Source organism: Stegodyphus dumicola, chromosome 2 (assembly GCF_044657685.1).
Source record: "Stegodyphus dumicola isolate Sdum_Otavi_A_Nest chromosome 2, ASM4465768v1".
NCBI classification, from domain to species: domain Eukaryota; kingdom Metazoa; phylum Arthropoda; class Arachnida; order Araneae; family Eresidae; genus Stegodyphus; species Stegodyphus dumicola.
Window position 1 is genome coordinate 142,881,403 of NC_140769.1, and position 15,254 is coordinate 142,896,656.

The following is a 15,254-nucleotide window of genomic DNA, read 5'->3' on the forward strand; positions in this document are numbered from 1 at the left end:
CGCTAACTGCCGTCCCGAATCCCGCAGAGGGCCTGGATGTTCATAAATATATGTTATCTGTACGGCATGGGGGCGCTCTAAATACGCGGCGAGCCGAATGGTTGGTGGTAGGAGAAGAAGAGTGGAAGACCCTGAGACCTATCCCCACGGGGGGCTCTCCATCAAAACTGTGGGCGGGACTGAGCAAAGTCGTACTGTGACCTGTATGGTGGTCAAGGCTGTTGCCAACGACAGGCGCAATGTCACACTCATTGCCACAACGATTTTCGTGGGCTTGTGCTGATGTTACTGTCAGACCGGTGAGATAAGACACAACACAACAGAAATTTTTGTTTAGAAGAGCTGCGATTAAACGTTGCTAATAAGAACAAAAAATTGCTAAAAGAACAGCAGACGGGAGCTCTGTAGTTCGGAAAAATCTGTGTAATTTCGGGAGAGAAAAATCAAATGCTTAGACAGGTGTCTCCAAACTACAACCAACGAGCACTATCAATCCGGCCTGTTAGAGACTTTTTAAAATAATTTTATAAAATTAAAAAAAAGTAACATGCAAGTTAACTATTTTGTATAACAACCTATCTATAAATACATTGCCTGCCAGGCACGTGTTAAGCATATTATAAACGTTACACAACACACAACCCTTTCTATATTTACAGTGAGTGAAATACCACAGCACTCTTACCGTAGCTATTTTCATAGTAGTATTCTAGGTCTGTTTGTTCACAGAAATTTTCAGCAGTGATTTTGTTTAAATCTGAATTTTTGTTCTACATATGTAGAAATTAATTTTAATTTTGGAGTTATTTTTTCACACAAAACGTGCCCCAAATAGGAAATACCTATGAGCGAAAGCTTGCACTTGACCAAAATGTAAACAAAATGCCCGCTGACAAATTGTTACAACTGGAAGGTAAAGTAACGCAACACTTAAAAGTAAAGTTACATTACAAACCAGAAGAAATTTCTGATGATCTGAAACAGGTTAGGTGAGACTGCATTAAGTCTGAAAAACAAGTCTATTCGTATTATCATAGCGGCAGAGACCCAATCGCAAAACACTTTCCTCAACCTTGGAAGACTGCGAAGATCATTCCGATCCTCAAGCCCAGAAAACCTCCATCGAGTTTGGCTGGATGCTCTCGTCTACAAATTACACGCCCTAGGCTTCCCAAGCTACATCATCAACATTATTAATTCCTACCTAACCGGTAGACACTTCGTGGTTCACGTTCCTAGCACAAACTCCACAAGCCATGACATCCAGTTCACCAAAAAAAGCAAATTCAAGAAAAATCTCATTTTTAATGGCACCCCTATTCCCTAGGCGAAGCAGGCCCCCTATCTTGGGGTGATCCTCAACAAAACTCTTACATGGGCACCACACATTACATCTATTATCCAAAAGTTTCGAGTTCGTAAAGCTAAACTATGCCCTTTAATTGCTCGAAACAGTGTTTATCTATCGCATCTATTGACAACAAGTTACTCATTTATAAGTCCGTTCTCCGTCCATTACTATGTTATGCTAGTCCAGTTTGGGGCTATAACAAAAAGTGTAATAGAAAAAAATTACAGACTTGCCAAAATTCTGTTCTTAGGCAAATAGTTAAAGCGGAGTGGTATATCCGCAACAATAGAATTCATGAAGAACTGGGTATGGAGCAACTACGCTCACATTATTAGAAACTTGCTAAAAGCTTTCGTGGAAGACACACACACACACACACACACAAAAAAAAAAAAAAAAAAAAAAAAAAAAAAAAAAAAAATAACAACCCGGCCATTAAGATTTGATATTATGACTACAATAACCTAGCAAATATGGACAGGCTCATGGCCCAACTGAATGTATATATATTATGTAATATTTATTATAATGTCTTTACGGTTTATGTTAATCTTCTCTTATTCTGCTATGCATTCTTTTTAGTCTTACGTTCATAGAATTTATGTCTTACTTATCGGATTCAAATTACCAGTGTTCGCCTAAGCTTGCCTTTATCCACACGCTCACCAGATCGACAACTTCTGGCCTGCACTCATTCGACATCGCTTAACACTTTAATCAGAATCTCCTAACTCCTGAGTTAAATATGAATTCTAAGTTATTAATTATTCATTTTAAAAACTTTATTATAAGAAACAAATTACCTTAGATATTAATTCAGAAGTCAAACAACCACCATGGTGGTTCGGTAAAACCATTGAAACCAGTCCTGTAAAAATTTTGTAAATATAACGCTGATTTTTGTTGTTTGACTTCTGAATTAGTATTTATTCGGCGTGTTATTGTGTCTTAATTACCTTAGATATCTTTTAGGTTTTTTCATCATACCATTCGCAATTCGCAAACTGTTCTACAAGGGGTAGAGCCTTGTCGCTCAGGTACTCTGGTGTACCAAACACCGTTCGACGGAGACAGAGACCCAATCACAAAAATTTAGCTGCCTTTTTTAAAAACATGTGTGCGCTATTCATCATAATTATGAACATATGGTATGATGAACTAAATAACTAGATCTTGGGGCTTGAAGCTTTGTGAAAGAGCCAATACGGCCCGCGGGCTAAAACGTTTGGAAACCGCTGGCTTAGACCACTGATAGCCGTAGTCTCCTGTTGGCATTTTCATAGCCGTCAGAGGATAAGATGAGCTAAGAAAGGGTGACTCTGAGGAGCGAATTACTAATTTGCATTAATTTAAAAATACGTTTATTTTAAAATTTTAATGAATTACTTATTGTTTTTCATTTATTGCTTTGCAGTCTTTCTTAGAAGCTCTGGCGCTTTTAATTTTAGATTTCATTTATTTCTCTACTAAATTTCTCTTTTAGGATATAATTAAATTTAATTTACTCTTTCAGTAATTATTATGTATAATTTAAAAATACGTTTATTTATATTTTAAAATTTTATTTATTATTTTACTCATCATGAATTTATATATATATATATATATTCCTCTTCGCCTTTTCTAATGATCTTAATTAGGGTTCTTGCAGTTATAAATTCTAATTTGTTTGTTTCTTTATTTAATTACAGTCTTAAGATAAATTAGTTTAATTTACTCCTCCAGCACTTATTAATATTAATTTTGGTAAATTAATCAATGTTTTGATTCAATTTTTTAAAATGTTGTTTAATTATTTATTTAATTACTCCGCCTTTCTTGATAATCTCCTATAGGACTCTAGCATTTCCTATTTTAGAAATTAAGTCCTGCGTGCAGAGAACGAAAACAAACTTACCACTTAAATTTCATCTTTTCAGCTGAATATGAATCAACAAATAAGAAACTCTCGATCGGCGTCGTAAGAAATAATTCTCTCAGTATTTGTAGTCTCTAAGTATGTAACATATTACAATGCGAAGTAGTAACAAAAACAGATAATATTTAAAAGGTCAGTAATCTCGATATGGAAGGAAATGCGAAACTCATTAAAATGTAAAAGCGATAACGGCTGTTCTAAAGTTCACAAATCCGAAGGTGGCAAAAGCAAAAATTCACTTTGCTAACTATTCGTTGCGCATCTATAAATAGAATGGCACATTCATTCTGAATAGATAACCTGAGAATAAAACTGGGCCAGCCCGCGCCGAAAGCATCTTATCAGGAAGAGAAAAGGATTCCTGTGAAATAGGTTACGTAAAGAAGTGCGGAGTTTACAAGGTCAAATGCGGTCACTGTAACATCTCCTTTCGAAGGCCAACGGAAGGTTTGACACCCATTCATAGCACAAGCTCCGTAAGGTTCGAAATGCAGCTAAATTCTACAATATATGCTTCTTCATAGTGCCAGGATTTGTAATGCACTTCAACTTCCATTTCTCTGAGTTTCGATGACCAAACTGAAAAATTTCCCCTAATAAACATCACAAACTATAGTGAACTCCCGTTTTATGGCGATATCTTCACAACGACATCCACAGTTAACCCAAAATCACAGTTAATTCCGGGGCAGATAAAGAAACACTGTAAAGAGGAATAACCAGCATTTAAAATGGACCGAAAAATGCGTTAACAATTTACCAATATTTTCTAGCAATTTATTCCGGTGAATAAGTTCATTTGGTTTCGTTAATTCCAAACAAGAATAACACACTATAAATTATGGAAAAATAAACGTCATTAGGAATGAAGAAAGGCATTAAAATGTAATATTTGCACTAGAACTTAGACAAGGATATATTATAGGACTGTGCATTATCTATTAATAATGCGCATAATATAGGACTGCGTTTCTCTGAACTGCGTAAGCCTTGCAGACCCGTTTCCGTTCGACTTAGTATTTATCGATCTCTTGACAGTATCAAAATCGAAGTTCGATTGCATTTTTTAAATACATTTCTATTAGAAGTAAGTTTTAATTTTCCATTTCTCTTGAAAATGGTCCCAGAAAAGTGCCAGGTTGAAACATTTCATACAAATTTAGAAAACAACAACAAAAAAAGAAAAAAATTAGCCATAAAATATTTTCATCAGCACAGATTTAGCGGATTATACTTAATGTCACGGGCGTAGTTTGAGAACATCTCCGGGTATTTATTTTTAATTATTTAATGTTTAATTCAGGGCTTAATTTTTAAAAGTAGAAGTGCCAGAATTCCACGAAGAACCGTCAGTAAAGAGGAACAAGCATAAATAAATAAATAAATAAAATAACTATTAAAACCATTGGTAATTAAGCAATTAATAAATAAAATAATTAAACAATTCTTGATTAAAGTAACTAAATAATTAAAACTTAATAAAATGCAAAGAGATAAATTAAAATTTAATAAGTGATTTTTTAATATAATTTTGTTACTAAAAATTTTGAGCTCAAATTTCTACTGAAATTGTTGTTCAGTTACATAAAAGTACCAGAGCCTTCTTATTTAGGGCTCCGGTGCCCTTCGACTAGAATTATGATTTATACCAAAAAACTAAGAAGAACCGAATTCGGGTTCCGGCGCAAAATAAGCTCTGATTTAATTTGTTTTAATAGTGGTTTGGTCAAGTTTGCGTTAGATGCTTAAGTTAAAAGAATCCACAGAAATAACGAAACAAAACCCTAAGATTGAATTGAAAAACAAAACAGCAATAGAATTTGCGAGATAACCTGTTTATCTGCTGAGATTATTATCTATAACAGTGTTTCTCAACTGGATTTACTCCAAGGACCGGTAAAATATTTCGGTATGCTCTCGCGGACCGATAAGTTTAATAATTCGACCCATTTGCACAATTTTTTCACATAAATGCTGTAATATCTTATAAATTTACACATAAATGTTGTAATATCGGTTGTCACTTTGGATTATGGACAGATAGCTGGATATTTCGCCTACCGGCGGTTGCGAAACGTTGACCTATAGCACATACTGTGTGAATTATTGTACTTTTTACAAATATCACAGAAAATTACTGTTCATAAAATATTTATTAACTAAAACTGTTCTAGGAAATTTGCTATGTATTCTGACTGTGCCTAAAAACTGTTCAAGAAAATTTGCTATATATTCCGCCTGTTTCCGTCAGAGATGTTTTGAAGACAAATGGCTGACATTTCTAAAAGCCGATCCTGTTAAATGTATTCAATGCTTTCAAATTTTCATCTTTGTATCGCAAAATGTTAATAACTTCTATTAATGTAAAATGTTGAAGTTGTATGAACTACTGTTAACGCATTACCTATCCATTTTTTTATGCGCAATTCATAATTTCATTGAAAAGATATTTTACATTTCATATTTGTATTCGATATAATTTCTGTCATTATGTATTTTTATATTTTTTACCGAATATATGTTTGTAAGCACATATTTTTTAATGCAAACTGATGTGGTTGTTTGCTATCAGAGATGCATCTGTTGGCGCCCCTTTCTGGATTGCGTTTGTCAGAACTGCGTAAGCCTTGCAGGCCCGTTTCCGTTCAACCTGGTATTTATAGGTTTCTTGACAGTACCAAAATCGAAGTTCAATTGCATCTTTTAAATACATTTCTATTAGAAGTAAGTTTTATTTTTAGAATTTCTACTCTTATTAGAACTCCTTATTCTTAATATTGGGATAGATAGCACGTTAAATCAAAATAAAAAAAATAATAAATAAATAAATAAATAACTGTAAAATTTTAAAAAAATGTGATGAAATTAATTATAAACTGTGTCTAATTTAAAATCATTATTATGATTGCTTACATTTCATTTTCATTGGCTTTTATTCTCAACGTTCCTGCCTTCCATCTCCTGAGATTCTTCGTTTCTACTTTTACAGGAAGATGATAAAACTTATTTTTGTTTAGTGGCATTTCGTTTATTCAAACAATCCAAAGAGTAACAGACATAAAATAATTCTGAAGTTTAACGAACTGTGGATAGATGGCGCTGGTTTACAGAAAAGCTCGACTCGCAGACAGTAGCTGAGCCTTAAATTTAATTTTGCCGCTCAGGAGCGCTTTGGTGAGAACTGCTTAGCTCGTGGATGACTAACCAGTTAGAATATTGGTTGATCTATATTGATCTACTTTAAATATTATTTTAAGATATATTTTTCGAAGGGTAGTTTCTAACAAACTTTATAATTCTAAGAGTTCCGTAAGCCGACGAAGTCTGAAGATTACTGCCTGCCCGCTGCTTGTTCGGAAGATTTCATTTTCAGATTAGTGGAGAAAACTGCGCCCTCCTTCTATTCTAAATTCCTTGATAAGTAACGCGTGTCAATTATTATATTTATTACAAAATTGCCGATATTTTCTGCAAAACGTTTTCAAATATCACTTAAAATTTGAGAAAAATGACATAAGGAAATAAGTGCGCAGATTATAAATACATTTGAAAATAAGCTATCAGTTACAGAAATGACGCATTCCGGGAATAAACAAATTCCAATAAACAGCATTGCTTACAAATATGCCTGCAAACAAATCTTTATATTAAACATATAATTAAAATAAGGCATTTATTTGATAAACATTTATCTGTTATCAATATGATTAATGAAGCTCCAAAAAGAATAATTCTAATACCAATAATTTTTGTTAACGATTACGTCAGTTGCGTGCGAAATTTCTTATCATTCACCAAATAAAAGTGAGACGAATGTCATCATCGGAATGAAATCTTAAATGCAGCTGAAGTAACGATAACAAAACAAATAAGGCAATGTTTTGCATTAAAATAATCTTTTATTATTAAATATTTTGTTTATAATCAATACTGAAAGATAAAAAAATAATTTTAAAAGAAATCTGAGAGGCCTACTGTTGCACTCATTCCTGTTAACCCATTTCTTTTGTCTTTTAAGCTTTATTATTAAGCATCACTTTCTTCGCACTTACGCCATACATAATAGAACAGCAGAATTACAAAAATTTTAAAAGCGGCATATGGCTAGAATTCTTAATGTGGTTTTAAATGTTGGCATACATTTTTTCTAATTTTTTCAGTCTTTTCTCAGTTTGTCATATCAATGTTCAGTTTTTCTTAGTAAGATGGCTTGGAAAATTTTTTGTCGTTTTATTATTAACGTTTATGTCCCTTTTGTGCTAACAACCAAAAAATATGCACGATATTAAATTAATAAGTAGAAAATATAATTGGAATAAATGCAATATCACATAGGGAAATATTAAAACCGAAGGTGGAATTAACAGAGTCGGTAGGAAGTGAAATTAACAGCGGAGAAGGGTAGTTGCTGATGTTTAATACTGTTACATGTGCAGTAAGGTTTTAAAAATGTTAAATATAGTGAAACCTTAGTTCAAGAATTTAATTCGATTCTAGAGGCAGTTCGTCATCCGAAAAGTTTGCAAACCGAAATCCCCATAAGAATTAATGTAATATAGATTAATTCATTCCTGGATCACAGATTATTACGTATGTAAACTTTATAACAGTACTTTGTGTACAATTTCGTAACTCAAAAGTAACAGAAATCATTAAATTTAAGTAAAAAAATACAAACACAATTTAATTTTATTGTACCTGCACAAAGCAGAATAAATGCTTTACTAGCCTTACTAGATACTAGATACTTAACAACTGTCTTATTAGATTATACTAGCCGCTATGCGGCCAGCCGTCGACTGGCTTTTAAATGCACGGGAAAGCAAACGTCCAGTATCCAAGAGAAACATTAAATTTAAAAACTGCACAGAATTATCGCCCTCATTTTCCCCAGTGGCAACAGTGCTGATATCAGCAAAAATGGCTGCGTGCCATTGTCGCTGATGTAATGAGAGAAAATAATCGATTTAATGCAATTTCATAAAAAAAAAAAAAAAAAAAAAAAAAAAAAAACTCATTCGAATTTTGAAAAAAATCGCTTCAAGGTGCACTGACTCTTGTCTAGATGCACTTACGAACCAAATTTCGTTACCCTGGGTCTATTAACTTACATTATTAATACGAGGGAAAGACACACACACACAGACAGACTCTTCCTTTTATTATAAGGTAGTTTTCCCGCCTTCTTAGCATGCCTTCGTAGTGTAGTGGTCAGCACGCTGGGCGCGTATTTCAGAGGTGCGTGGTTCGATTCCCGGCGAAGGCGTTGCTCATTTTTCATCTCTCATGCTTCGAAATAACATAATGTCTCTACATATGTAGAGATACTGTGGACTCTTTTTTTTTTTCCTTCTTGTTGTTCTCTTTAATGTTTGCTTGTTCTGTCTACAGCTGTTTTTGTCATTGCCATTAGGTATTTAACAAAAAAAAAAAAAAAAAAAAAAAAAAAAAAAAAATTCAAAATGCTTCTACAGCGAGCCGTGACATTGTCACTGCAAATGCGTATACTGCAGCTTGCTGCTGCTTTAGCAAGACGATATCGTCAAATGAAAACTTTGCAACTAGCCTCTTTTTTTGCAAAAATTTCGCGGGTCGGAGAACTAAGATTAAATTTTCTTCTTTCCTCTTCTTGTGAAGACATTTCCTCCCCTCTCACTTTTTGTTGTTTTAGTTCATTTTTGTTGAACACATTTTTATGGTCCTCTATTAACTCCTTGTTGTATTCATTGTTAGCTTCCAAGCCCAAACCCAAAGATACTTACCGTAGATTTTCAAAGTCTCTGCTGCAATACAATTTGGCAATTTTAAATACTATAGCAGGATATGGAGGGGCGGGTAAGTACCCTCTCTACCCTTAATGATGCCATCTTCCCAGGTTAATTGGGAGTTGACTGCACGCAATTCCCCCCCCCCCACACACACACACACTGAATCGTTAACAGCGAACGTTTTCCGAAAATGAAATGGAAGCAATTTCTATTTTGCTATGACGCGGAACTTTCATACAGTAAGGAGTTCTTTGAGGTGTTTAAAAAGCTAGAAATTTTGAACAACTGCATTGCAGAGAAAACACAAGGAAATGAAGTTTTCAGAAAAGAAATATTCGTTGCCGAAAAGCCAAGGAATAGCTAAAAAGGAAAAGAGCACAGTACAAATCATCTTCTTTCCGGTAACAAAGGATTGGGGGGAGGAAAAATCCTCATCTGCGGTGGAAGTGAAGGTAAAATGTGACTGGCACTCCTTCATGATGAAAGCGTTCCCCAAAGCCATTAAGAGAATGACAAACCATCTCCTGAAAAGGAAAAACACACAAGATGAAGATTTGGCACTGCTGTTGTTGCGTGCTACAAGTTAGTAATTTCATCTGTTTTGTTTTTTCAGCAAACAGTTCCTAAGATAAGAGAAAAAAAAGAAAAAAGTCTTTATTAAAACGATTAATGATTCGAAAGAGAATAGAAACAAGGGCAACTCCACATTTTGTACGCATCAAACATTTTCGAAAATATTATCAGAACTGCTTCGACGAGCAGGAATGAATCTGTGAACCGAATTCTAAAGTAGTTTTTTGGTCTATTAATGCGAAGTATTGTTAAGAAAATTTAAATTAATTTTTAATTTAGCTGGTTAATTTATAAGGTTAAACTCAACTTGATTTAATTTAAATACTCTAATCTGACTTTCAAAGACTGTCCAAAGAATTCATTTATCATCTTAATTCTTCGCTATCAAAATATTAAATAACAACAAAGCAAAATCAATTAAAAGATCTATTTTACACTTCAGTTCAAAATTACGGAAGTTAAAATAACTAATAGAACTAACTTCCACTTACTGTAGGCTGCACAAACAGCCATGTTCAAATTATGTGCATGAGTTATCGCATTCGTGTTATTTACATGAGCAAATTATTTACATTATATTATTTCAGGTAACAATTCAAATTATTTATTGGGTTGAAACATTAGTAATGGTCGTTTATGTTGTGTTTAAAATTACGCGGTAAAAATAAAATTTATTGACATAATGTTTTGTGTTATTCGAAAAAGAATCTTTCCGTCTACAAGATGGCGATCACTGTGTATTGCATCATTACATTATTAATAATATTCAGTGTGCAAGGTAAAACTGTACAGTACATAATTTATAATTAACTGTTTTCAAATAACATGTAGCATCATTGCTGTAATATTTAATTAATGGTATAATTTAAATGTTTATGTCACTTGGCTAGTGAGGTTTATAATATAAATGGTATTTTTATTAATTTGAGCAATAATATTGACATTTTGAATAATTATATAGATTTTTGTTCTAATAAGCGCATAGAATTGTTGTATTGAATCATTGCATTTGAATAATCGTATAGAATCATAATATTGAATTATTCATGAGTAATCGTACGGAATCATTGTATTGTATTATTTATTCGTGTAGTATTTCCAGTGTGCAAGTAAAATTGTACCGTACATATCTTATAATTGAATTGCTCTCTAGTAATATGTAACATCATTTCTGTATTAAGCACCGATATGAAAAATTATTATTTTGATGTCAACTTGGCTGATATGATTAATAATATGAATAGTATTATCATTAATTTAAGTAATAGTATTGAATTATTGCACATTCATAGTGAATCATTGTTTTAATATTCGCATATAATCATTGTTTTGAATCATTGTATTTTAAAAATTGTATAGAATTAATGTTTTTATAGTGTATTTATAGTCTAAGTGCAATTACTCATTTAACTGTATTAATATCCAATTTTAATATAATAACTCTATCTTTAGTAGTAAGCTGTAATATAAAAGTTAACAATGACATTCAGAATAATTAGAGACCTATGTCAGATCTAAGCATTTTTATGCTTCTCCACTATAAATTTAAGTTGGCAATGTATGAAATATAAGCATTTGTATGTTCTTAGGTTTTTGTGTACTGAGTTTAAATATTGAATTTTGCATTAGTAAATTCATGTTGACAATGTCGTCAATTATCAATTACAATAGTATAATATAATCATTATGTATGGTATATCTTCTTTATGTACTGAATTGTAAACTTTATATATAACTTACTAAATTACTTGCTAGGGTATTGAATTGTAAACTTTATATGTCACTTGCTAAAGTTATATTCATAATTCATAAGTACTATGTTCGCATAGATGTAACCATTTTTAATATCTATGTTTTGTAACACTAATCAATGTGTCCTATGAGTGGCTCTCGTGTGGCCCTAACATCGGGTCAGCTCTAGGTAAGGGTGGACGTGGCGCTAAACTAATTAACCATAATGGTAAAGAGGTGGTGCCCACGTGCTTAGATCCTCCGTTACTAAACTAAACTACAAGATGACGTATTTGATTTTTTTTTTATCTGAGCTCATTTTTTTTAGTTATCAGATCATTAAAATGGAGTGTCAAGTCGATAAAAATAAGCATTTTTGTCGACACCTTCTTCTTTTTGCATTTAATCTGCTGCGGAAGCTGCCCGAGAGATTTGTGAAGTGTATGGAGAAGGTGCAATGCTTGAACGAACTGCAAGAAATTGGTTTGCCAATTTCAAAAACGGAAATTTCGACCTCGAAGATGCTGCTCGTTCCGGACAACCCAAAACGGACGTCATAAATTTCGCTCATACTACAAGCTGGGATTGCGGAGATCATTAGGGATTTTGGAAAGATGGTAAACGGGAAAAATGAACTGTGTCATCACCTGGATTGGAACCACAGATCTTTCAGCTACTAGGCAATGTGCAGCATGACAACACGTAGTGGGGAATTCCTTGCAAGATAGCTAAAATGGTAAATCTTCCTGAAAAATGCCTGTTCAATCCATTTAGATGGAACATATAGATCAGCCCGCAAGTTTCCGAAAATTTGTGCAATAAGATGCTATGTTTACAAGATCTCGAAAACGTCTCAAAGCTGGAAAGGTACAGAGCTAAGCTATAGAGATAACAAAGAGCCCAATAATAAGCTAATCAAATGCAATTACACAATTAGTGAGCAAAATGAACTAGAGAACAAACACAATCTTAGAATGACATTTGTAACAAATTTATAACATAAGTTTACATTTTCAGGTTCTGTAGAAGGAGCCTCCTTCATATAATTCCTATAACTAGAGTAATAACTTTATCGCATGCGAATTTACGCAATTTTGTCCGATTTTAGAGAATTTTTTCCAAAGGTATTCAATATTAGATTTAAGAGATTTTCAGTATTAGATTTCTACGCGAATATATAATAAATTCGCGAAATTTGGATTTTCGCCTAATATATTTTTAATTTCTGTTGTTACAATAAAACTCCTTTCACGTGATTTGTATTAGCCTGTCTTTGCGTATCACCTTATAAGATATTTCCTCCCTCCTTTCCGCATGCCTTCCTGATGTAACTGGAAGCACGCTCGACGCGAATTCAGGAGATCCGGAGTTGGAATCCCAGGGCGGACATTGAGGATTTCTTCGATTTCCTTGCTTCGAGAAATTCTAAAAGTCTCTAGAAGTGCCCCCCCCCGAACAAAGTAAGAACAGTTGTACAGGACAGGGCAACTTTTAGGCCCCCCCCCCCGCATGATCTCAGGCTCCACCGGCACTAATAAGTCCTATGACAGGATTAGGGTTCATTGTAGATACAATGCGATGAAATAAAAAATTGTAATGTTTGGGGGTATATAATTTTTTGTTGCTTATTACGTGCTCCGCCCTTAGGCACTGTACAGAAAGGGAGGGATGCCCTGTGAAGGTCTTTTGCTCTTATCCACGTTACACACGAGAAAAAACACGAAAACGCCCATGCAATCAGCCCTTTCACCGGGACTTGAACTACCTGTGTTCAGCGGCTTTTACCGCTTGGCTGCTGGTGGGCGGAAGGTATATAATTGCTACAAAACATATAAGCTTCTTTTCGTAACCTTTGAGTGCTATTTAAAAACTTGTAGTGGAAGCAAATAATATGTGATACTTCGTATTATATATTAATTACAGTAAGCTGTAGCACGGAGAAATAAAATTTATTATTTGAAATAATGGTCTAAAGTGAAGCAGTGTTATTAAAAAACACATCTAATTTCCCAATTTGCGTAAATGTATGTTCTGTTACATCTTGAAAATATATTATGAAGTATAGAAAATGCTGGTACATAACAAAACTTGAACAAAAATACATAGTTTTTTTTATATTGATACACTAAAACTGGATACTTGTAAATAAAAGGCTGACCGCATTCCCCTAAAGGGGAACTCCCTCCCCCCTCCGGCTCAGAAACCCTGTTTTAACATCAACTATAAAAGAGAAATGCTGCCTTCTTTTTAAAAATTTTTATCGAACAATAAAAAAGAAGAAAAAAATCTTGTTGTAAGTCCAAAAACCAAAAACAATTCTAAATAATCCCGCTTCCAGCATCGAGTCGAGAAATGAATGAAAAAATAATACATAATTACTTTGCGAAACACACTTTTTCCTCCCCTTTTCTCAAAAGAAACGGCACGATTTATCGCCGAATTAACGGTTACAGAAGTAAAAAGAGAAGTCTTTATTAAACTCAGACGATCCTTTGCACGTACACAACCCTTCGTTTGCGTGACAGTTTTTTCACTGGACATCAAGCAAAAAAAAAAAAAAAAAGTCTTAAATTTTATTGCGCGGTTGAATGCGCAGAAAAATCTTTGACTGACCCCGATACAAGTCAACTTGAGTGCGAAATACTTTTCTTCTCTGATTGAGAAAAAAAATTATCTTGTTATTTCCAATTTATTACGCAATTTCATCATGCAATAAAGCGATCAGATCATCAGCTACAACTATTGCGTGTACGTATCAGGTATTCTTGAAGTATTATCTAATAATAAATAAAAGATAATTCATTTAATACCCTATTTCATATATTGTTTATTATTTAATTTATTAGTTAGTATTTATTTTAATTGTTAATAACTGTTCTTTAAAGCGCTCTGTGTATCTATCACGTCTTAGGCGTAAAAACTTTTCAAGTTTTGCATTACTGTCTTATAGACTCAAGGTATGGCAGAGGGAATGTTTATTTTATTATTTCAAGCACATAAATGAAAATTTTAAAAAATATCTGAAATGTTTCAGATTTTAACGGTCGCCCAATAGGATTTGTTAAGGTTTTTTACTCTCTCGTTGAAGCTCGAAGTCTACCAGTCTGTTATTGCCTTCACTCCTGGTAACCCATTTCTGTTTGTCTTTTCAACTTTATTATTAAGTATAATTTCTTTTCTCATTTACGCCATATGCAATTGAACAGCAAAATTACAAAAATTTTAAAAGCAGTATGATAACACATTTTTAGAATTCCCGATACAGTGTTAAGCGTTGACGTATACTTTTTTCAGTCTTTCTCTGTTTATCATATCAATGTTCGGTTTTTCTTAGTAAGGTGGCTCGCGAAACCTTTTTTTGAGGTCTTTTTACTTAGTATGTGTTAGCTTTATTTACTAAATATCCCCTTCTTCGAACTTACACCCTTAAAATTCAGTTCAACAGCAAAATCACAAAATAATATTTAAAAACAGCTTATCTTTAGAATTTCCGGCAGAGAGTCTCACGCGCTGGAGAATTTATTCCGTACACCGCTTCTTTCAAATCGTTGAACTAATCAAAAATTTATTAAAGTTTTACAAAATATGAAGGAAATAATAAAAATACATGACGTCATTTTACGAACATACCGAATATTTTTAATATGATAGATGACGAATTAAATGCATTATTATTATTTCAATCAATCCGATTCAAAAGTGAAAAAACAAATATTGTTAAGAACCGCATTAATCGGCAATAGAAAGATTCAATTTAAAAGCTAGATATCTTACATCATGCCGAACGGCAAGCAACTCGAATAAAAAGTGAAACAACGCAGTTATAATGATTCGATGCTAATTCTCATTTCGAGACTAATAGCCACTTTTGGGCTCATAAAACAAAACAAAACGATAATGACACTACAGATAA

General features: G+C 33.2%; 1 protein-coding gene across 1 annotated transcript in view; it reads right to left on the reverse strand.

Moving 5' to 3' along the window:
- Hmgcr (HMG coenzyme A reductase) overlaps positions 1-15,254 on the reverse strand; it is a 206,407-nt gene that overhangs the window by 119,860 nt on the left and 71,293 nt on the right. The gene's annotated exons all lie outside the window — the stretch shown is intronic.